Raw genomic sequence first — 24534 nt, 5'->3', positions numbered from 1 at the left:
AACACACAAAGCAAAAGCCAACAAAGGAACTTCAGGTACTGCAATTGTTGGATACAAAATATGAAATGCTTATCTTTAAGTTTTAAAGAAATAAGATTGAATTCAAAACAGGAGCAAGAAACATGATACTATCAAGAAAAACAAAAAGACCAGACTAATTTGAAAAGATCTAATGAAAACTTCTAAAATGAAAAATTTCATCACTAAAAGTAAAATTCAATAGATATTTAAAACAAAAGATGAAAGAAAGCTGACGGGGACCTGGAAAATGAGAAGGTAGATCTGAAGAGATTACCCAGAGAGGGAAAATGCACCCGAGAGTTTACCTGGGTCAAATGTCTACAACTGTGCCTGACAGCGTGCTCAGAAAATATTGGCTGAATAAATAAGAGATGAAGAGAATAAAAGAAAGGCTAGTACGTGTCTCATTGGGTTCCAAAAGAAAATAGAGAATTGAAGAGAGACATTATTTAAAGAGGAAACAGCTGAGAAACTTCCAAATTGACAAAAGATATAAACATGAAATACAAAGAATCACAAGCATTATAAGTAAAAAGAAGTCCACACTTAGGCACATTTTATTAAATTTGTAGAAGGCCAAAGACAAAGATCCAAACAGGACTCACAGGATATAATCATAACAGCAACTTTATTTTGTTTCCCAATTTGTCATGAAACCTGTCCAAGTGGGGGCGTCCTGCCCTTGACCCTGCACGAGACCTGGGGAGGCCCCTCCACCTCAGCAGGCACGCAAAGCCCGTTTCATTGCAAGCATAGTCTCAATTCACGACTCAAAATGTTGGGCACCCGTCTGCTGTGTCCCCCAACTTCAAGGAAGGCACAGCAAGCTCTTCAAGGGGTCTTCTTAAAGCCCTTCCGGTGGGGCTACAGTTAGGAGGTAGCAACCTTCCCTGGGCAGGTGGGACTCACCACATAGCTCTCCGACCCAACATGCATTTCCCCCTGAGGGCCATTTGGCAACATCTTGAGACAATCTGGTAGGATGCTCCTGGCATCTGGTGGGCATCTTAGCAGGGAAGCTGCTAAGTAGCCTGCAACATACCGGACGGCCCCCAGAACAAAGAACCATCCGGCCCGGAAATGTCTGTAGTGCTATGGTGGAGAGGTGCTGCTCTAAAGCAGTCCTCCTCTGTTCTTTCTCATTTTCCACCACGGGGGCCTTCTTTTGCACTCCTGCTGCGGTGAAGCACCTGATCGCTCACAGAGTCCTACATTCGTCGCCAAGAGGCAGCGCCATGCAGTGGCTGAGACCCAGCTTCCACCTCTGACTCGCTTACCCATGCGGCCCTGGACGAGGCCTCAGTTTCCTCATCTGTAAAGTGGGGAGCATGATCCGCAGGTGTTGGGGTCACAGAGGGAAATGTTGGGAATCATGAGTTGGCTGGGGTTCGGAGGAGCGTCATTCTCTGGGTCACTCCTCCTGGGATAGAGGCAGATGGGTCCCACCTTTCGATGATTAAGTAGAACCTGGAGCAGCAGCATTCAGGTGTGGGACTGATCCACTGTGGGTGGGCTGCAGCAAGTAGCAAGGTGTCCTTGTGCCACTTCTGCCCCATGCACACAGCACTGGCCCCTTGGGACACGAAAGGAACCTGAACGAGCTTAGGATGAGACCATCTGGGTTTGAATCCCAGCTCAGTCACTTACCTGGTTTATGACCTTCACCAGACCCCTAAACCTCCCTGAGCCCGTTTTCTCATCTCCAGTCTGGTTGGAACAATGAAATACATTGCATGGGGCTGTTGTGACCATCAGATGCGACATTCCCTCACCCCACAGGTTCTGTCACATGGGGGTGTCAGTGGTCTCAGGAACTGGGACCTCTCTTATCCCACTTCCCCTCTTTGCTCTGCCTGTTCTGAAGAACATCGGTTAGCCCATCTTAGGTCAATTGGGAGGCCTTGACCTTCTCCTCCTGAGGAAACTGGGGGTGAAGCTGGAAGGTGGAACACGCACCCACCCCTGGCTCTATGGTGAACCATCAGCCAAGCCTCACCTGTCATGCTTCAAATTCACCACCAGGTGTCACCCTCAGCCCTTTCACCACTGCGCGTCACGCCACCATTGATGGATGCAGGGGGAGACAGGCTCACAGCGCAGAAGGCGCGTGGCCACGTTCCCAAGCCAGAGCTAGATGGGCACCCAGACGTCCCAGCTCTTAGCCCTAGAGCTCTCTGCTCCTGTGGCCTCCGGACTTGGTTCCGGCCCCTACACAAGAGTACCCATTTGAGACAGAGGCCAACCAGCAGGTGGGTGTTCATTCCATCTCCAGGAGCCCACAGACCAGGACTGATCCACTCTTCCTCCTCCCATCATGGTGGCCTCCCCGCCCTGTAGGACCTTGGGTCCTGATGTGCGCCTCCTGACTCCAGGCTCTGCTCCTCTCCATGGAGCTGGTTCCAGCGCCTGGATCTCTGTCCTAAACTCTCTCATCACCTCCCCCTTGCCAACCCCAACTCCAGGCACTCGCCCTGATCCCTCTCTTACTTCCCAGGAGTGACTGAAAAATGTCTTAAGACTAAAGTTTGGAGTCCCGTGTAAATTCAGGAGGCAACATTGGACAGGGCAAGTAACCAGGAGACTTAGCTCTGGAACCTTGGGCACAGCTTTCTGCTCTTTCCCTCCCGCATACCAGCGGAGGGAAGAACCTGCTGTCCCCAGGGCTGCCCCAGTATCTATGTAGATGCGCCTCACAGCCCCCATGTCCCAGCTGCAGGGGCCACCCTCCCCTCCGACTCCACGGACAACCTGGGATCTGATTTCCCAGAATGCTGGAGCCTGAAGTTTACCAGGAGCATCTTCTCTTTCCCCTTGTAGGTGCACATCCCTGGACTTCATTATGTTCATCACTCTCTGTCCTTTATCCCCCCTCCTTGCTAGACCTGCCTGTGGTACCCCTGTCCCCCTTCTCTTAACTCAGCCCCCAGATCCTGGCTCAAACCCCACACCTCCAGAGAAGCCGGTCCATGTGAACACACACACACACACACACACACACACACACTCCCCTAAATCTTTCATCTTCCCCTCCTCTTTGTCATCTTCCCTGAGCTCCAAACATTCCCAGTTTTGCGCTCCATTCTGAAAAATGTTCCTTCTCGTGAAGCCATTTACAAGTCACTTCATTGTTCTAATTTTTTTTTTTGTAATCTGAGTTTATTTGACCATCTGCATCTGTAATCGTCAAGCTTTTTGTTATTGTTTCCTTTCAAATCGGTTTTCTCTTAGTCATCTTTCAAGTTTACTTCTTGTTTAGAAGATAAACATTACTGGCTTCATTCTGAATGTCAGTTCTTCACCCGTGGTCTCGTCCTCTTGAAAATCTCTCTTCATCTCATGGGTGGTCGTCTGCTTCTTCTTAAACTCTTACATCTTTAACTTTCATATGTTTAATCTTTTAATCTCAGACTTTAGGCTTTGATCTTCTAACTTAAATCACATTCATTTTGTCACTTTATTTTATCATTATTTTAAACCTGTTAACTTTTATCTCTTGTTAAGTGTAAGTTTTAAGCCCAACTTCCTGGTTTTTCATTTTAATTTTGTATTTGCTGATTTTAACTTTTCATTATATTTTAGCTCTCTGCACATTTATGTTTCAAAGCTGCCCTCTCATGGGTCCTACTCTTTTCTTTCTTTCATCTTAAAATGTTTTCATTATTTAAAAAAAAAAAATCTTTATCTGAACGTTTTGCTGGCTTTTGATTTCCTCAGTTTAAAATCCTTATTTATCTCAGTGATTACTTCCTAATCTTCCAGGCATTCAGTCCTCACACATGCAATTGGTGTTCTATGATTGTCATCAACCCTGTTTTGCCGATGAGCAAAGGAGACCCACGAAGGTTGAGCACTTGCTCCAGGTCACAGGGCTAGTCAGTGGTGGGAGGGACGGCAAACGGGCCAAGTCACCGAGTCTGGGTTCTCTCTCTCTCTGCTTCTGGTCTCCTGGTTCCCGCCTCCCCTTCACCCTAGGAGCCCACAGTGCCCTCCAGGAAGTCCAGGGGCCGCACTCCAGCTGCCCCTGGGTCTCCCTGACCTTTCACAAGTGCTTTTCCCAAAAACCTCCTTCCAAGAGCCTGAGTAGCCCCTCTGTGCAAACATCGCTCTTGATTTACTGAAACATGTGGTTGCCTTGAAGCTCATGCCACCAGGCTTCCTCGAAGGACCTGCATGTTTTAGAATCTGTGATCTCTGACACCCATGGCCATTGGAGCAGGGAAGATTATGCCAGGAAGATGCCAGGAACCGAGAGGGGGCACTGGGCGTGAGGTCCCACCCATGTCCCCCACCCTCTGGAGGGACCCTGGCCTGACCTGAGAGCTGGCAGGAGGGAGGGCAGGAGAGGTCCAGGTTACCGGCCCAGCTTCATGTCAGGCTGCCCTGATACACTGACTTCCTGGATGGCCTGGTCCTGTCCCCCCACAGGCTGTGTGACAACGAAGCGACCATGCTGCACAACTCCAGGAGGTGCTGTTCACACAGCATCATACGGAGATACGGTGTGAGGGTCCTCCTGAGGAGCTGAGGATAAGGAGCAGTTGGCTCTTGCAGGGTTTATCCCAAACAGGGATCATCTCTGGGGTCACCTACGATTGGTTCACACATGGGCTCCTGACTCAGGCCAGCCACTTAGATCCTCCATCCCAGCCCTTTGTTGCCAGGACCCACGCTGGTCCCTGGGACCCCTTAGCACGTCCACCGGTCAGGGTTTGTTTCACCTCTTTCCCACCCCTCTCCCCCAGCTATAAAGAAGAGAAAAGTAGTAGACAGTTGAAAGACTCCAGACAAAACGGTACATACTGTAGGATCCCATGTGTATAAGGAATAAAACAGACAGGGACAATCTATGCTCTTGGAAGTCCGGGTACTTTTTCTCCAGGGTGAAAATTAGCAGGAGGAGGTTTGGGGGGACTTCTAAGGGCCTGGGACATTTGATTTCCTGATCTGGGTGCTGGTTATAGGGAACTGCTCAGTTTAGGAAATCCAACAAAAAAGGAAGCATTTTCCGCAGACAAGAACTAGCGCTTTCCCAGGGCCTGGACAAGGTCTGGCCTGCCCTCTAATTATCTGTATCAGAGGGCTCAGACCCACCATCCCAGATTACAACTAGGAAATGCTCAGATTTTACAGACTTTCAGGTGATGACCCATTTCAGCAAGTTGCCCTCCTGAGCTCTCCAGGCCTGAGTTAGAGCCCGCTTACCCTGAATGGCTTGCCAGGAAGCCGCGTGCTCACCCCAAGTCTCTGGTCCCTGCCTATGTGTTCTTCTTTGTGCCTCTTTAATTTTTCTTATTAGTTTCAGGTGTACAAAACAACATAATAGTTATACATTTACACCCCTCACAAAGTGATACACCCTCCCCCAATCTACTACCCCTCTGACATCGTATAGAATTGTTATTATACCTTTCCATTGACTGTATGCCCTATGCTGCACTCCACGCCCATGACTATATATACAGAGGGTGTCAAAAAAAAGTATACACATTTTAAGAAAGGAAAACTGTATGAAAATTGTAATACTCAATATACACTGACAACAAAAGATGAATACAAGTCACGTTTGACTTCTGCAGTTACAAGAGGTGCTCAAAGTGGTTACCATCAGCGTCCAGACGCTTCTGATTACGGCGAACTCCTGCTTGAGCAACGTTGACCAAAGTGTCTACTTGTATACATTTTTTTGGCACCCCAGGTATACATATATTTAATGATAGTTGGCTCTCCTTTTATTTTTTTTAACAGCTTTCTTGAGATGTAACTCACATACCATACAATTCACCCACTTAAAGTGCATAATTCAAAGGTTTTTCGTATAGTCATAGAGCTGTGCAAACATCATCACAATCAATTTTAGGACATTTTCATCACCCTGAAAAGAAACTCTGCCCTATAGCCATCACCCACCACCTGCCCCCCTACCCTCCACCCCATCCCTCCACCAACCCTGAGAACTGTTCTGTTTACCTGGTCATGGTGTGCTTTTATCTATTAGACAAAAACTGATCATGTTTCCCTCTGCGTATCAGCCGCCAAGAATTTCAGAGGAAAATGTGGGACCCACCCCTGACAACTATATGCACCCTCACTTAACGATTTCATCTTATTTTCTTGCCCTTATTTTTCCTAATTTCCTAACTTGTTTTCTTTTTGTTTTATTTTTATCTTTGCATATATAATTTGAAAACCCCACAACAGGATTTGATTGGAGTGTCATTGAATTTACAGATTGATTTAAGGGAGAATTATCTTCCCATTTGTGAGCATGGTATATCTCTGTGTTTATCTAAGTGTTTTAAATTTTTCCATCTCTAAGTTAATTTCATGATGTTATCTATGAAGGTCTTGAATAGCTTTTACTAAATGTATTCCAAAATACCTTCTGTTTTGTTTTGGACTATTCAATAAACGATGGCTAGGACAATTAGCTGTCCATATGGAAAAAGGATAAAATTAGATTCCCACCTCCCACATAAGCAAAAATCAATTCCAGATGAATTAAAGAACTACGTGGGAAAAGCAAAGTTGTGAAACTTTTAAAAGAAAATGTACACATAGGATAGGGAAGTGTATTATATTGGAGAAACCCAATGGCTTAGTAAGCTCTTTTACTTATGATCATTTCTGTCTCCGCGGTAAGCCTCTAGCAGTAGGCAACCAAACCAAAGCAAAACAAAACTATTATGACTGACTGACAGTCATATCACACAATAGGCTTTTAACTTTGTGGCCGCCATACTCAGCATGTTGCTTCCAAACTGATATCACCTCAAAGTCTAAGATGATTGCTGGAGCTCCAACCATCACATTTACCTTCCAGATGGCACAACGAGGAACGTAAAGGAGGGAAATGTCTTAGAAGTTCCACAAAACATTTTCATTCACATTTCGTTGGCCAGATGTCAGTCTAATGGCCACACTAAGCTGGAAAGGAGCCTGGGACATGTAGTCTTATAACTGGGTGTCCTTATGTCCACCTAAAAATTGGAATTTTGTTACTAAGGAAGAATGGAATGGATATTAGACATCACCAACAGAATCGGTCATAGAAAGTTTTTCTGAAACAAGATGCAAAAAGCACAAATCCTTAAGAAAAATATTGACAAATGTTACTAAATTAGAATCTAAAATTCCTGATAAATAAATTATGTGAATTCTCTTACTAACTAAATATTAGAAACAAAATGAAAGATAACTATTAGTTTGGGAAAAGATTTGCCAGGCATATAACTGACAAAGGATTGGGATCTAGCATATATAAAGAATTCCTACAAATCAATTAAAAAAAGATAAAAACCCAGTACGTGAAACTTCCTTGCATGCACCCAACAGAGACCAGAAAGGTTTGGTCTGGGCGGGTGTGCCAGACGAACCAGTCATGTTAACGCTGGGCTTCAGCGTGCACACGGGAGGCTGACCTGAAGGACCGCGCCCCGACAGCGGAACAGTGTCACTTCATAAGGCACAGGGTGACCCCCAGCTGACATGAGTGTTGTATGTACGTGGTTAAAAGTGGCTTTAAGTCCTCTCTGAAACGAGGTGCAATCCAGATAACAGAACAAATGAAAGGATGAAGACGCCACTGTTTCCCACAGACCCTGACATTCCGGGCGTCTCACCCTCTACAGCTGCAAACAATTCCCTTCCCCGTGGCTCCCGCAGCTCTGCCCTCTTGGGTGGCTCCTCCCATCTTGTCTGCAATACCTCTTCCCCTTCCTGACCAGAGAAGTGGGAAATTCTGGCTGTCTTCTCTTGGATTCCCCAACGATTTAGGTGCAAGTGATTGGGAGGTGACACTCGGATGCCAGTGAAGAAAGTGTTAGCGAGCAGGGACCCTCTAAGAGCTGGGGACAACATGCCTCAGGATCGTCCCACTGAGTCAGGGCTGCTGGGGGGGGGTCAGTCACCAGCTCCCGCCCCTCAATGGTTGAGGGCCCCCCAGGGTGTTCAGGCACTCACCTGGGGCCAGACATTGCCCTCAGAGAGAGTTTTGGGAAGCTGTTGGCAGGGGACTCCAGATTGGCCAAGGGCATATGGGAAGGATACCAACAGTCTCAGCCAGGTGGGTAAAAGTGCCATGCCCCCTCAACATTACAACTGAGGTCCCCCCAACTCCAAGAGCGCGACCGCTCCCCTTTTCCTGCCTGTCTCCCACTTTTGGGTCAAGCTGGACAACTCATTATTCTTGATGTTTCCTGCACTGTCACCTGTCTCCTTGGTTGTGCTCAGGCTTTGCCTTCTCCTAGCCTGGCCTCAGCCTCGTAGGTGCGGTTCAGACACTCAGACACTGCTGTCTCTCCCACCATGGCCTGCTACTTACCCTGCTCAGAGCATCCATCTAATTAACTGGTATTTATTCCTAGATGTGTCTGTCTCCCCAACTAAATTTAAGTTCTGAGAGGACGAGGATGGTCCCATCTGCCTCCTCTGTGGGTCCCAGGTTTTACCACTGTGCCCTGCACACAGCAACACCCCATAAAAACATGTGACTTCTCATTCTCCAGACAAGGAGAGACGGACCTGAGAAGCAAAGTGACCTAAATCCCCAAATGCTTTACTGAGTCCCAACAGTAAACTTAGCCCTACAGGGTAGGACTTGTCGGCCAAAAAGAGGCGATAATTTGGACCCTGCCTTTGGCGTACATTCAGTCCAGCTGAGGAAAGGGGGACCCTTGTGGGCACTCATTCACATGTCCAGCGCACGTGGAGTGTCCTGCCAATTGTTGGAAATGCAGGCAGCCAGGGACTGCCAGACCTGTTTGCTAAGTCACATATGGGTCTAGGAGGCAAGAAAACCAGGAATGAAGGGGATTCCATCCCTGTCCTCAGTGAAGCCCTGTCCAGCAAGGAGACCAGAGCATCCTGGGAGAAGAGGACCACCTGTGGGGTCAGGTGATGGTGGGCAACAGGGACAGTAAGGGACAAAGTAGCTCAGAGACGCGAGAGATCTGGGAAGACTTCTTTTTTTTAAATTTTTTTTTTAAAGATTTTATTGGGGAAGGGGAACAGGACTTCATTGGGGAACAGTGTGTACTTCCAGGCCTTTTTTTTTTTTTTCCCCAAGTCAAGTTGTTGTCCTTTCAATCCCAGGCGTGGAGGGTGCCGTTCAGCCTCAAATTGTTGTCCTTTCAGTCTTAGCGTTGGAGGGCGCAGCTCAGCTCCAGGTCCAGCCGCTGTTTTCTAGTTGCAGGGGGCACAGCCCACCATCCCTTGCAGGAGTCGAACCGGCAACACTGTGGTTGAGAGGACGCGCTCCAACCAACTGAGCCATCCGGGAGGCAGCTCAGCTCAAGGTGCCGTGTTCAATTTTAGTTGCAGGGGGCGCTGCTTACCATCCCTTGTGGGACACGAAGAATTGAACCGGCAACCTTGTGGTTGAGAGCCCACTGGCCCATGTGGGAATCGAACCGGCAGCCTTCGTGGAGCTCTAACAGCCTGAGCCACTGGGACGGCCCTGGGAAGACTTCTTGAGGGAGGCAAATTGGTGCTGAAACCAGAGGAACAAAAAAGGGTTTCCTGGCTGCCCCAGCCCTCAGGGACTGTGCCTCTGGCTTGCCTCACTTTTCCTTTCATCATTTTGCAGTGGAGGTCTGGTCTCTCCAAACACCCTGGGAGTCCATAGAACTCAGGAGACCCTATTGGGTGAAAGAACTTGGTCAGTTCCAACACTGAAGCCCTGAGTGACCTCTGGCAAGTCCCTCAGTTTCTTCATCTGTTAAATGGGTTCATCCTCACAAGTTTGCCAGGGGGAAAGCAGACCATGTGTGGTTTCTGAGCCAGGAGTGGGCAGAGCCCCTTAGAGATCATGCCACCAGCCCCTTCATTTCACAAATGGGGAAACTGAGGCACAGAGAGGCCAAGGGCCTGCCCAAGCACATTCGGTCAAGCTCAACAAGTCCTTGTCTGGGACTTGGCTTTCAGGACGAGGGTAGTGTGTTCCTCTCCTGAGAAGCCAGGTCCTTCCAGAGTGACGGGGTCCCTACTTGGGAGTGTGTGCTGTCTTAATTGGCATCTTGAAAATGTTAATTGAGACAAATTATGTAAAGAAGCCCAGACTGGAGATGCTCATTTGAATCTCAACAAGATGCTACATTAAAAATAGCAGGAGGAAGGAGGTAAGTTTAAGAGTAGGGGGAGGCTGCCAGGCCAGACTCTCTGAGAAGGTCCAGGTTCCTGGGCCCCTGGTGGGGAGACCAGGCCTCCGAGCCTGGTCGTCAACTGTGGCTTTAATAACCAGGCGTCCCCGCTGCAGTTCTACTCCCACCAGTGCCTTCCACACACTGGGCAGCCAAGCAGCGACTCTAACAACCAGGTATGACCATGTCACTCTTCTGTATGCAACCTGCCGAGGTTGCCCGTTGCCATCAGGACAAAGCTAAGCTCTTAGTCCTGTGCTCAGGCCTGTCCTGCCTGGTCCCTCAGCCTCCTGTCCCACCATGTCCCCAGCACTCCCCATTTCTCTAGCCGAAGGAGCGCCCATTCTCATCACGCCAGCCTCACCCCGACTCTGAGCCTTTGCACAGGCCACTCCCGGAGCAGCACCATCTTCTTTCCCACCAGGAGAGCTACGTCATCTTTCAGGCATCAGCTCAAAGGCACCTTCCCAGCTCCTTCAGGCCAAGCTGGTTGTTTCCAGCTCTGCTCTTCCAGAGACTTCCGTAGCACCTGCTCTTGGGATCAATGTGTCTGTGGGTCTGGCCACCCTGGGCTTCACGCTCCCCGAGGTCGGAGACCACATCTGGGTATCCCCTGGGCCCGGCCCGACCCAGAACTGGCTCCCTGTCCTGCACAGGGAAGGTTTGGGGTGTATGTGGGGAAATGACCAAGGGCTGCCTCCCTGTGCCCTGCCTTGCACCCCTCCCTCCAGACGTAGCTGAACAGGCCTGGGCGACTCTGGGCCCCCACCCCAGCCTGTCCTCAAGGACAGAAGGAGGAGGGAGGGGAGTGAGGAGGCCTGGTTATTAATTAAAAAGCAAGTCATGTGCAGGTCCTGCTTCATTCCAATAAAAACCGTCAAGGGTATTAATTACCAGATCTGGTGATAGACGTGGGGTAGGTTTACTCAGCCTGGGTAGGAAGCCTGGTGGTCAGAATGTCAATGAGCACCCGGCCTCTGAGGCTCAGTCTCGGCTGAAGAGGGGCTGAGAGGTGAGGGCACCTGGCGTGGATGACCAGTAATAAATATAACACCACCACCCGTTACCTCCTGTCAAGCAGTTACAGAGTACTAGGCAGGGGCCACGTGACCACCTTTTTCACGTGCCTTCTGTCATCTCACTCCCAATATCCTCTTGAGACTGGTCCTATTTTTATCCCCATTTTGCAGCTGGAGACATTTGGGAGCAGAGAGGTTTTATCACTTGGCAGGGTCACACGGCTAGCCAGTAGCAGCCTGTGCTCTTAATCAGGCAGCCAAGGACCTAGACGTGTTGGCTAGCATCATCAAAGCAGCCCTTCATGACAGGCGGGGAAACCGAGGCAGGAGAGGGCATCACCTGCCAAAATCATACTGCACATTGGTGGAACATAAATCATGTCTCCTCCTCACCAGCTGTGTGTGTTGGGACAGGGTGTGAGCCCCAGATGGGCCAGGGTTTGGGGGCTGAGGCCACCTGCCCCTGCCTCCCTCCTCATCTCCTCCCCTCCTCCCTCTGCCAAACTCTCAGCAGCCCAGCTGGGCTTAACCAACCCAGTACTTCTCCGTGTCAGCCCCGGAAAGCGGTCTCAGCCCAGCATTAGTCCCAGTGGAATTAAAATAGGCCTGACCTAAATACGAACACAGTGCCAGCGCTGAAAATACGGCTGTGCCAGCAGAAATGCCGACTGGGAAGGAAACCAGTGCACTGTGGGATGAACACCCTCCACCTGGGAAGGGAGCCAGGCTGCCCCAGCCCCGGGGCCAGTGAAGGCTGTGTGACTGTGAACACTGACAGTCCGCTAAAATGTCCCCATGTGTGGCAAAGAGGTGAATGAGAGAGGACAACTGCCCCCCCGACCCCTCACCAGCGTGGCCAATGGCAAGCTCTGAGAGGGAGTCAGGAAGCCCATGGCATCGCTGCTGTCTGAGACTTACAGAGGGGAGGTAGCGACCCAAGGCTGCACAACTCATGAGCAGCAGGGGTGGGGAGAAAGGTTTCTGGTTTCTAGTTTCTGGGAGAGAGGAGTGAGTGGGGGATAGCAAATGGGCTCCTGAAGCTGAAACTTGGGCCCATGACCCAGGGAGACCATGCTGGGGGCAATAGCTTTGACTGGCCTTCGGTGGAGTGTGTGTGGGGCGGGAGGCAAGCCTGAGCTTGGCCCCTAGGATTCTGGCAGAAAAAAGCAACACCCCTGAGGGTCGATGTGCAAACAGGCATTGAGCACAGGCATTGAACTGCTCTCGCTGGCAGGGCCAGCTTCTTGGGCCACACAAGGTCCTGTGCTCAGGGTTCCACGCTTGGTTTAATGCTCTGCAGTTGCCATCTTGAAATTCTTAATAATTTTATCTTTGAATGTGTGTTCTGTAAGTGAATCCAACGTGACAGCGAGCAGGAACAGGACCAGGGCAGGTACTCAGGACATGTTTGTCCCTTCTGTGCCATCATATTCACATACAGCGTTGCTGAGGCCCCATGGGCAGGGAATTTCGGTGGACCCAGACTCAAGCAAATACAAGGTATCTCATATCAAGGAACCATTGGGGGCCACGAGAGGCCCTGCTTTCTCTTCAAACCAAACCTTGCTCCAAATGCAGGAGGAAGGCAATGGCTTTCTAAGAAACACAGAGAACCAAGGCACCCCATCATATCCTTTCTTAATTGTTACTGCTCCGTATTAGCCAAAATGATGACACTGAAGGAAAAGGAAAGATAGGGCAACTCATAGTTTCTTTTCCTCTTAGTCCTTCCTTACATATCATAAGCCAAAGGCAGAGTGATAGTTTTGCATCAAGAAGTGAAATAAAAACAGTTGAGTTACTTTTGTGCAGTGTTTCCACTGTTAGTGTGAGAATGAAATACATATATGTACGTACAAGCCACAATATGAATTGTGTAAATTTGGTGATTCTACATACAAGTTAAATGTTCTTATAGCTGCATTCAAGACTGGCACTGAACAACATAAAAATGAATGGTAAAGAATGAGATGTCGGGGCGGCCGGTTAGCTCAGTTGGTTAGAGCGCAGTTCTCTTAACAACAAGGTTGCTGGTTCGATCCCCACGTGGGCCACTGTGAGCTGCGCCCTCCACAACTAGATTGAAACAACTACTTGACTTGGAGCCAATGGGTCCTGGAAAAACACATTTAAAATAAATAAAAGTTAAAAGAAAAAAAGAATGAGATGTCAAAATGTGAATAATTTAAATTTTTTATTTTTCTGTACTTAGAATGACATCAAACAGCAAATCAAAAAACAAACAAAACACCATGAGAAGTCAAAAGAGAGACCACCGAAGGAAAACGTTTTATGTTTTAATACTTTTAAGGACACATTTTTCCTGCTTCTTGAACAGTGTACCCCATGTTTTTGTTCTGGAGTTATATAGCTGGCCCCAGCCCTGGGGCTGAACCATTCAGGGGCCAGGCAGGAGGAGAAGCGTGTCTCGTGTGGTATTTTCTTCTTTACCCAGTTCTCTGCAAAGCAGATTGAGCAGAGGTACTGGGGGCCTGCAGGGGCCCAGCCGGGTGGCTGACCAGCCTGAGATTAGAGACTCCTTCCTAGAGGCGGCGACATGAGAGCTGGGCCTGGAGAGGGGAACAGAATGTTGGCAGACAAGGGGCTTTGAGGACACCTGGTGGTCATCTGTCCAGGAACCTTAGGGTTCTCCAAGTGCCGGGCCTGCCCTGGCAAGTGTGACCACCTGAGCAGCAGCTACAGGAGGCCTTTGGCACCGGCCCCAAAGGAGCCAGAGCAGGAGAGGGTGGAAGACCATGCCTCAGAGAGGGGGTCCTCAGTGCTCCCAGTCCTGGCCTTAGACAGGCTCCTTCCCCCTCATTCAATGAACACACATCTACTGAGCTTCTTCTGGCAGTGCTCTGGGTACAGGACAGACAGCAGAGAACAAGACAGACCAGAGTCCAGGCCTGGGGGGGGACAGCTAACTGGAAATGACTAGGAGCTTAGGGAGAGACGATCTCGGGCATCATGGAAGCTCCATGGAAGCTCGGACAGGAAGCTCCAGGTTCAGCGGGGTTTGGGCTAAGTTGGGCCTGGACAAACTGTTTCTCCAAGCTGGACGGTGCTGTCAGGGAGCCTGGGCAGGAGGCTCTGATGTCCAGAAGTGTTACAGGGCACCTCTCAGGAGAGCCCAGTGGGCAGGGGGCTAGCGGCCTTGAGCGGGTGGGCTCTGAACAAATTAGAAAGCGGCTCCGCTCTGAGCAGATGCTGTCTGGGGTCCTAGGGGTGATGGGCTGCCTGGGGGGCAACCCCGTGCTACTGAGGCCTGGTGAGCTCAGTGTGACCTGGACTTTAGCCTGGCTCGCCCGCCCACAGCCTGCCAGACCACTGAAGCCTGGCATGGCCGGTCTAGACGTCCAGTGTGTCTGTGTTCTCAGGTGTCTGGCCCACCACCCCACTAGGGTCCCTCAGGCTACAGTGGGATGGGGCCAAGGTCGGGAGTGGGGGCCTCACAGCTAATGCCCTGGATCCTTCTACGTGCCAGACACCATTCTGATCCTTTAGCACTCAGGAACTCATTTAGTTCTCATGGCACCTCCTCCAGGTGGGCAAACTCCTCATCCCCATGTGATCAGTGAGGTTACTGATGCACAGAGAGGTGAGGTTATTTGCCCAAAGACACACAGCTAGAAAGGGCTTAGCTAGAATTTGTATTCTTAACCACTGGGCCAATGAGCTCTCTTTATCTCTGGGTTCCCTTTGGTTCTGGTTAGCTGGCCCCTTTTAGACCATTTAGAATGGAGACAAATTTGTCAAAATGTTAGATAAAGTCCTCATGTTTTATTAAAACAATTGCAAAAACTGCAATTACTTTTGCACGAGCCTAATACAAATGAATGAACTGAGGCTCAGAGAGAAGGGACTTGCCTGCAGTAGCTCAGCAATTCCTGCCTCCCTGCTCCGGAGTGGACCAAATGGTCCCGTTCTGTCACCTGAATGCCCCTCTGAGATCCCCAAGGGTCCCAGCCTTCAGCCTTGGGGGATATGACAGGCGAGGGCCTCAGTGGTTGGGCGGTTTGTGCCGAGAGGCAGAAGAGGGCTGAAATCCAGCCCAAACTCAGCTCCCTGGTGCGGGGTGGGGCCCTGGGATGGGACCTGTCGTTATGGGGCTTTGGAAAGGACGTTCAGAGGGTGAGCGCCTGGCTCCCTGCATCGGTACACTGCACCCCTTTGTCACCCAGGGAACAAGGACACACGCTATGCCCATCTCCTTGGGGACCTGAGCTGATGAGTTAGTTGAACGTATTCTCCTACATTTTCCACCTGGGTTACTTTCCCCTCTCCTCCCTCATCTGAGCAGCCCAGTTGAAGGTGCAGCTCCCACCCATCCCTGACCACTTGACAACCCCTCTTGACCTTCAAATGGACAGTTTGCAATTTGCCCTCTTGCTATTGAAACCAGGGTCATTTTCTGTGACCTTGGTCCAGAGCACTAACCTCCTTTTTAAAATCAATGTGGATTTAACTAAACTAACATTTCCCTCTTTGACGCGCCCTCTGGGAGGTCCACCCTGGAGTTCCGGGCATATGGAGGTGCTAAGGACTTCCTGTGGGATGTGCTCCTCTGGAGAAGTGTGGAGGCGGGTCGGGGAGCGGGGCACCTTCAGGGCACCTTCCAGGTGACGGAGCCAGCAGCGTGGTGCCCCTTATTTTTTCAGGCTACAATAGCGCCCGTTAAGTGTATCAGCCTGATTCTGGCAAGGAGCTGAAGCTTTCTCTGGGCCTGATCAGCTTCCCAGTTCATGGAGGTTGTACCCACTGCCCAGAACCCAACAAGTCCCAAGGGCCACAGTCACGTGGGATGTTGGGGGCTGGGCTGCCCCAGGGCCAGGACAGGGAAAGTAGGCAGAGAGGGGCTTCAGGCCCTCTCTGGGCTCTGCCCAGTTAGCCAAGCTCATGGATCTCTGGCCCCACCATTCAGCGGCCGCAGGTGAGGGGACAGAAATAGGCCATCTGTGAGCTTTCCAGGGCTCTGAGGAGTCTGGGCCCACCGTCTCCATGAGCACCAGCACTCTCTGCTCATTTATTTATTTTCAGATCAGGCAAGTGGATTTGAAACGCTCCTTCTCAATGTTTAACCCAGGGGGAACGTGAGGCTTATGAATAATGCAGCCCATCAGGGCCCAGGGCGTGGCTGGCTCCTCCTGTCCGGGAGGCTCCAAGTCACCATAAACGGACCCTGGACAAATCCTGCCCTGCCACGCGCTGCTCTGTGCAGCTGGGCAAGACTCTCTGAGCCTCAGAGTCCCCAGACAGAACAGCTTCTCCTCACCACCCACAGGGCGGCCATGGCCTCACTGCTGCCTTGACCCTCCCCTGGGGCACTGCTGTCCTTGCTCACGGCCTCATAGACTATCAGAGCCCACCAGCCTTTTCGAAACACGGACTCCATAGCAGCAGAGACTGATGGGGATTCCAGGCTGTTGGGGGGCACAGGTGGAGTGAGTGGGGCTGTTGGGTGGCAGCAGCTGGCACATCTCACCCCGTCCTTGGATTATCTGGGTGGGCTCTCTTAAAGGGTCTATTTTTACATATGAAGGTTGCAGTCCTTGCTCCTACCCTGGGCCTCCAGCCTCATTTCTCCTGGGCAGAAAGGGGGTCTCTGGATGCCAGGAATGTCCCGCCTCCCAGGACCTGTGCCTACTGCAGTGGTGCTGTCCTGCTCCTTAGCCCTCTGCCAAGACCCTTCAGACCACCTCTGAGCTCCTGGGGCACTAAGTCACCAATGAAATCCAACTCAGGTGTGGAAGAACCATCCTCTCTAGGCTGCCTCACCTCCCGGTGGAAGTCATACCACAGCTCTCGAGTGCCCTCTGTCGGTGGGGTGACAGATGATGTGCCCCACAGCCCTCAGGCGTCTAAGTGGCTACTGCCTAGACTACAGCAGGGATGGTTTCAGTTAGACATGGGGAGGATTGTTGGGTATTAAAATGGATGAGCAAATAGTCAATCAGCGAGTTGTCTGCAGAGGACAACTGCAGAGGGTGGGTTGGCGGGAAGCAGGGGAGGGACATGCAACCCTGTGGCACTCCTATTCCCCACACGTCCCTCAAGCTCTGGAAGGCAGTGACCTCACGCTACTCTCTATCATAATATTTACCAACAGCGCTGCAATTGAGCCAGGCAGCTCGGCAATTATAATCATGTTATCATTATTGCTGATAATTCTGATCATAAGCATAAATTATAAACAGAAGCGGGGCACAGTCGGTGGGAGCAGAGGCAGGAAAACCTCTGGGAGGGTGTGTGGGGGGTGAGATCCCACCCCCTTCTATTTCTAGCCAAGGCCAAGTGTCCCCTCTAGAGGTTGGCCCAGGGATACTGGGGGCTCCGGGTGGCCTTTCCCTGCCAGAGTCCCAGAGCGGTCCTGGCCACCTCACACAGGGCCCCATTATGCCTCACAGAAACTATTAAGGCACAATTATTACAGAGACAGTCATTCCAAATTGATCTTTCAGTTACTCCACAGCTGCAACCATGGAGACGGCCCTAGCTCAATTACATGCCTCTCACTGTTCTTGAAAGATTCCAGCGGACAGAATCGGAGGAGGAGACAGACAGCAGAGATGACAGAGACAGAGGCAGGAGAAGAGAGAGAGATGCAGAGAGCAATGGACACAGAGACCCCCAGAGACAGAGAGAGACAGAGTCCCAGAGGCAGAGACAAACAGACCTGAGTGAGATAGCTGGGAGAGATAAAGGCTGAGAGAGAGAGAGAGAGAGAGAGAGAGAGAGAGAGAGAGAGAGAGAGAGAAGTGACAGCGAGATCACAGGAAAGACAGAGCTGATTTAGACAGAGACAGAGACAATCAAGAGAGAAAGCTGAGATCAGATACGGAGAGAGTATGGGAGGGGAGACAGAGGCCAAGGCAGAAACAAGGACATAGAAACAGACCCATGCACACATTGTGCTGGAGCTACCTAAAAACAGCAACAAACAGATGGAGAGAAATAGAAACCAACAAGTCACCTGAAAGCAGACAGATGATGTCCATTTTCTTACCTTCACTCTTTCAGCAATTGTTTGTAGAACTCTACTGTGGGCCCGGCCGGAGGCTGGGGTTGCCGAGGAGCACAAGCTCCCCCTACCCCGCCCCAACTTCTGCCCTCACATGAGCTTAGAATTTAATGAGTTAGACAGGGATGAAATAATCTCTCACCCAATGTAAAGTTGTGATCAGGCCAGGTGCTCTCTGAGGGCCTTGGTGGGGTGGGTGGCCCGGTCAGGGCAGTCAGGAAGGCTGAGATCTCACAGGACCCCCAGTTCCAGCTCGTCCACGTGGCACATCTGATCCCTATCTGATCTCAGCCGTCCTGACCGCCCTGACCGGGCCACCCACCCCACCCACTAGGAGCTGAGCTTGGGGGGCAGGCAGGTTTAGGACTGTGCATGCAAAGGCGCCATACAAAGGCCTCCCTGCTGCAAAAGCAAGGACTTGGTTCCAAAGCCTGGGCCAGACCTTCCCTTGGAGGGCGTGGGGGCTATAAAAGGCTGGTGGGGAAAAAAGGGAGATCTCTGTGATGTCTCCTCCTGGGGTGGGGGGTGGGGGTGCAGCAGGGACTTGGGCTCCCAGATAATCCTGGGGTGGGAGAGAACTATTTTAGCATGTGCTGGGGCCCTGAGCCAGTGGGTCTTTGGCATGGAGGCTGGACGGGGCTGTCCAGTTGGTTTGCCATTCCTCATGGGCCTCTGCAATCCCCATTCCCTCCTCAGGCTGAGTCGGGTGCCCCTTCAGCTCCAGGGCCCAGGGCCCCTTCATTGCTGTACGTATAACTGCCGGCCCAGAGCTCCCAGGAACAGGGACAGAGTGTACATGATGCCTGGGGCAGAGGGGCACTTTGGCATGGAATCAGGGCCCTACCTCCTCAGGGCTCGTCTGGCAGCCTGTGACAGAGGAGCCAGCCTTGAGTGCCCTGTGGCATAAGGGAGGTGGCTGTGGGCCGGCACCGCGTGGCTGTGTGGTTAGACCACAGATGCCAGAGCTCAAATGGCTCTGAGAGCATGAAGCTCAATACTCCTGAACCGGAATGTGTGTCGCAAAGAGCTGGGGACTCTGTACAAATGCAAAGTCCCAGACCTCTGTACCCCTCACATCTGAGCCAATGCATCTCCTAGAAGGAGCTGGACCTGCGCGTCTAACAAGCATACAAGTGAGAAAACTGAGGCCCAGGTTCCCCAAAGTCAACAGCTGAGCTGAGATGGAAGATGCTCTCACATGACCCCCACTTCCAGCTCGTCCACTTGCCACATCTGATCCCTACCTGTGTGCCAAGCTCTAGGCTGGGGCTGAACTCACTGTAGGCCTTGGGCTGTAACACAACCTTTTCTGCAGGTGAGAAAACTGAGGCTCAGAGAAGAAACCACCCTAAAGATGCAGCTGAGTTTTAGCTTCTTGCTGTGCTAGGCTTCTAGCAGGTAGAGGGTGCCTGGCTGTTTGGTGTCCCCTCTCCGCCCGGCTCTCCACTGAGACACACACCAAGGAGAAGTCCCCCCAAAGCTCTCCAACAGACCTTGTTTTTCTGAGTGTCTGGGGAAGTTGCTTTGAAGTGCTTTTCCCTTGTTTTTCCTTTTTTGGCCCTGAAGTTGTCCTAAATCTTCACTGATTTATAACTAAATTTGCTTAGCAGAGCAGCTGCCTGGTATTTGCTAGAAAATAAAGCCTGCTGATTCCTGCTGTGGTTGGGAGGCTATGGGGGGGGGGAGGCAGAGGGGAGGTGCTGGGCCCAGGTAAGAGGCTGGAGGTGCTGGGACCTGGAAAGCAGGGGTCCCTTGTGGGGGGCTACATAAGAGGCAATGCCTTCATCCCCCCTGTCCCAGCCCCTCCCAGATAGGGTCAGGGAGGCCTCACGGCAGCCTCAGTAATACCCACTTCTGGACGGCATGTCAGACATGACCTCAGGCACCTCTCTGAGCCTATTTCTTCCATAGAAGGGGCCTGATGTGAAACGTTAAGCACCACACCTGGCTTAGAGTAAGGAGTCAATAAACGTCAGTTATTGCTATTAGTCGTATTGATAAGGGCAGCTCCAGGACCCTCACTCCTGCTCCCACCCAGAGCAGCACCATATGCACCTCTTATACCTGAGGTTCTATATGAGAATGAACTGGAAAAAGGCGCTGTGGCTTAAAAAGAATTGGAAAACTATCCCCCAAACCTGCATAGTCCAATAAGCAGCCACGAGTCACGTAATAAAGTCTGTTTCATCGAAATTGAGACGCGCTGCAAGTGTAAAATAAACACTGGACTTCGAAGACTTAGTGTAAGGAAAAGAATGTAAGGTATCTTAATTTTTTAAACTATTACACGTTGAAATGAGCACATTTTGGATGGGGTGAGTTAAATAAAATACGTTATTAAAATTAATTTCACCTGTTTCTTTTTACTTTTTTAACGTGGCTACAAAGAAATTTAAAATTTCCTCTGCGGCGTGCATTTGTGGGTCACTTTTGGCCAGCGCTCCCCTCAACTACTCCCCAGGGCCAAGCCGAGTGCCTGCGAGGCTGGCTGCAGACCTGCCCACGTCTGAAAGGAAGACCTCCCTACGTCCCAGCTGTCCCCGCTCCAGCTTGTCAGGGTGCCTAAAATCCCAACACTAGGGCTTTCTTTGGGGGGTTCCGGAAGGTTTGGAGGACTCTAAGAGGTCACTCTGCTGATCAAAGACCTCAGTGAAGGAAATGGTTTGTCCTCAGCAGCCTAGACAAGCCATGGAGACAAAGCTCCAGGAGAACAGAGCCCAGACGGATGAAAGGAGATGCCAGGAGGCCTGGGAGTGGCCCTTCATGGGGAAAGGCGGCTGGAGATTTAAGTCACAGACTCTGGGGCTCCCAAACAAGCGCATCACTACCCTTTGCCCCGTGCAGCCCACACGACACCTGTGGCCCTGGCCGGTAGAGACAGTTAACATCTAGGCTACGCTCTATGGCCACCTCATCTGCCCTTGTCTCATGGGTCCTGCACGCTGTTCTGTCTTTGAAAGTCTACTTCCAAATATCGAATTTCATTTTCCCTTTGGTTTCCATGATGGAATAAGAGATACGCTGCTCTGAAAATAAATAGGGGTCGTTGATTCCAGAGGCATTCATCTCATTTTTAAAGGATAAATAGCAATTACCAGATAAAATCATATTGACGAAAATACAAGGAAAGCCATAGAGATGGTGAAAAGGAGTGGCAGGTGGGGTAAGGAGTCCTGAGGTCTGCCCCCGCCGCTCACCCTGAGGTCAGGGTCAGGTCAGGTCAGTCTTTCGCCTCTCGGTACAGCAGGGTACTTACCCCAAAGATGAGGGTGTCGGGTTCACTGTCCTCATCATTAGTCCTTTGTGGTCACGTACAGGGCATCACAGCTCCAGGCTCCCTCTGGGCTTGCCCTAATGTTCAGAGAAGGGTTACCTTGTTGGGGATGGCTGGGTTGTCTATTTCCCTATCCCCATGGAGTCTTACCTTCAAGGAACAAAGAGCCAGAATTGGCCCAAAATCGTGGGAAAGGAAATGATACATGGAGGAGATCAGGGACCCAGGTCTGGGCCCAAACCGCAGGGAAGCAGGGGGTTGAGTCCATATGGACAGTTCTCCCTGGCATGCAGTTTGCTGGTCAGAGAACCTGGAACATCCTGCTTTGGTCATTCCTGGGCTGATGGGGAAACAGGACGCCCCAGTACACAATCATTCACTTCTGCAAATGACCCTACATCCTACATTCCCATCTGTGAAATGGGTACTGTTAGGCCCACATGGTTAAGTGAACAAGGGCATTGAAAGGGCTGGAAAGGGCTTTGTAATGGGAGAAGTCCTGTGGCTTCAAGGCTGTTAAGAAGAAGGCAGCGAGAGGAGCCTCAGTTTCCACACCTGCATAGTAGGCAGGGACCTGGACTGGTGTGGGGCAGGAAGCGGCAGGGCCAGTGCAAATGGGCTTCATAAGGCTGGCAGGATAAATTCCTGTGGGTGAGGAGTAGCCACTTGCAAGGACTTCTCAATCAAATTCTCCTTGCAGCTGAGGGAGCCACTGCTGCCCATTCCTGAAGAGTTCAAGCAGACTCTGAGCCTGACGTCCCTAGATGAAGCAACAAATATACTCCAGGCACTACGCTAAACATTTTTGCTGTATTGTATATCATTTAATCCTCACAGCAATTTTATGAAGGACTATTTTAGCTCCATTTTACAGATGAGGAAGCTGAGGCCCAGAGAGGCCAATTGATTTGGCTGAGGACACACAGCCAGTGAATGTGGAGCCATTCGTTATACCCCAGTTACATGCAGCTGAACGGGGCCTAGACATGCCAAGCCAAGGCCTTCTGCTGTGCCACACTGCCCACAGTCTCTGCCTGGACATGGTTCGGGTCAGGAGGGCTGTTCCCACTGGGAAGACAGCCCAGAGGCAGGAGAGTGGAGGCATTCACCCCCAGTGCTCCACTTGTATTGCTGCTGCTCTGGATTCTGCATGCAGAGGGCAGTACTGAGCACACACCAAGCCTCAGCTGTCTAGGCCTTTGGCTCCAGAGGCTTCTGGCACTCTGCCCCAGGATTTAGGGTCCAGAAACCAACAGCCTAGTCAGCCAGCTCTTTCTGGGACCAGCTTCCCCCGGCCAGGCCCACTGAGGCCATGCCTTACCATCAGCACCTCATGGGCAGGTACAGATGTGATGGTGGGACCACAGGACAATGGGCAAAATGAGGACTATAGAGCCAATCCCAACAGTGTCACTCACATGTATGGCCCTAAGCAAGTCACTTCATCTCATTGTAAAACGAGGCCAATAGGACCCCTCTTCTAGGCTTGGTGTAAAAACAGCTATTTGAACACACTCTGCCCAGCGTCTAGTAGACGCCAGGGAGCCCATCCTCACTGTCATCCACCCTGGGGCCACGCTACAGTTGACTGAGAGGCTGCAGGACGGGGGAAGTGGAGATTCAGAGAGACGAACTGCCTTGCCCTAGGTCTCACAGTGGTGAAAGGAAGAGCCAGGAGGTGAACATGAACAGTCGGGCTCCCGACCTTGGCTCTTCCCCTCGGCCACGTTACCATAGCAAGGACAGCCCAGGGCGGGTGGGGATGTGGGTCTAAGGACCACACAGCAAGATACCTCCTGGTGATGAGGGAGGAGGTACTCCAAGGCGGCACGGGGGCGGCACGGGATAGCGAGTGTACCTCATTCCTAATCCCCACTTCTCCGGCCAATACCCTCTGTGGGCAAGCCATCCAGGGGATACCGGAGCCCCTCTAGGCTCAGCCTTGGCCTGGGCATTGCCAACATGGCCTGCCAGGGAAAAGCGCAGTCTGGTAGGCTTGTGGGCGTGCCAGGAGGAGCCCTGGCCAGCCAAGGTTAGCCTTAACCAAGTGCCCACCATGTGTTCAACAGGGCCCCAGGGGACTGGGGAGAGATCCTGCAGGTTTTGCTAGGACCGAGTAGATTCCCAATCCACATTTGGCTCTCTCCATCCAGGCCAGGAGCTCCCTGGGGTTGGGGCCTGCCTGGTTTGTGTCCCTCCCTGCAATGTCCGGCATAGCAAGGGCTTAGCACAGGGCTCAGAGCACTCCTTGTGCTGAGTGAACATGTATGGCCTTGGAGAGATGGGAAGTGTGCTTCCTGATTCCGAAGGACGCCTGGTATGGTGGGGGAAATTGGTGGCAAAAACCTGGGTCAGGGGATCGGGAGGAGGGCTGCCCAGAGACAAGATGGGACCTGCGGTGTCCAACTGCATGTGCCGCGACCTTGGGCATGCCACCGCCTTCCTTCACATGCCAGGGGACAAAGGCTGAAAGAGGTACCTGGGCCAAGCCACCAGAAGATAACCTGGGCAAGGCAGAAGTGACAGCCGTGCTGACTTCGGTTTCTCCAGACGACGCGCGCCGGCCTACGGTCCCTCCAGGCCCCAGTCTCTTCTCCTGGGATCCTCCCTGCGCCCGCTGAGTGACCTTGACCCTCCAGCCTGGTCTCTGAGCCCCGGCTTCCTAATCCGTCCCTGGCCAGCACTGAAGCCCCGGAGGGGCCTCGCCGGGCAGCCTCCCGCAGGCCCCCTGAGCGGCGGGCGCTGGGGCGGCGCGAGCGCGCGGGGCGCGGGGCGGGGGCGCAGCGCTCCCCCCGCGGTGCCCAGGCCAGGGCGCGGGGCGGGCCGGGCGGGCTAATCCCGTATGTAAATGGCAGCCAATGGAGGGTGGTGTTGCGCGGGGCTGGGATTAGGGCCGGGGCGAATGGCTGGCAATCTTACTGGGATTACAGAACAAAGAGCCTCCCCGCGCTCCCGCTCTCGGCTCCGCTCCCCGCGCCGCGCCCCGCCCTCCGCCGCAGCCCGCGCCGGGGGTGGGGGCCGCCGAGCGCCAGCCCCCCGGCCGGCCGAGAGCCCCCGCGCGGC

At 51.8% G+C, this 24534-nt stretch overlaps 1 long non-coding RNA gene across 2 annotated transcripts; it reads right to left on the bottom strand.

The window, feature by feature from the left end:
- Nucleotides 1-9009: 9009 nt before the first annotated feature.
- On the bottom strand, nt 9010-24415 carry LOC308499989. 2 transcript variants are annotated; one of them, XR_013993664.1, is made up of 3 exons: nt 23951-24415; nt 21454-21548; nt 9010-13291 (listed from the first exon to the last, which is right to left on the bottom strand). It is a non-coding gene; the product is annotated as an uncharacterized lncRNA (long non-coding RNA). The 2 variants fall into 2 exon arrangements; XR_013993665.1 differs by having other exon boundaries at nt 9085-9656.
- Nucleotides 24416-24534: the final 119 nt, after the last annotated feature.

The sequence above is a fragment of the Rhinolophus hipposideros genome (assembly GCF_964194185.1).
Source record: "Rhinolophus hipposideros genome assembly, chromosome: 7".
In the NCBI taxonomy this organism is placed as follows: domain Eukaryota; kingdom Metazoa; phylum Chordata; class Mammalia; order Chiroptera; family Rhinolophidae; genus Rhinolophus; species Rhinolophus hipposideros.
Note: the sequence above shows the minus strand (reverse complement) of the source record. Positions and strands in the feature narration are given on the sequence as shown.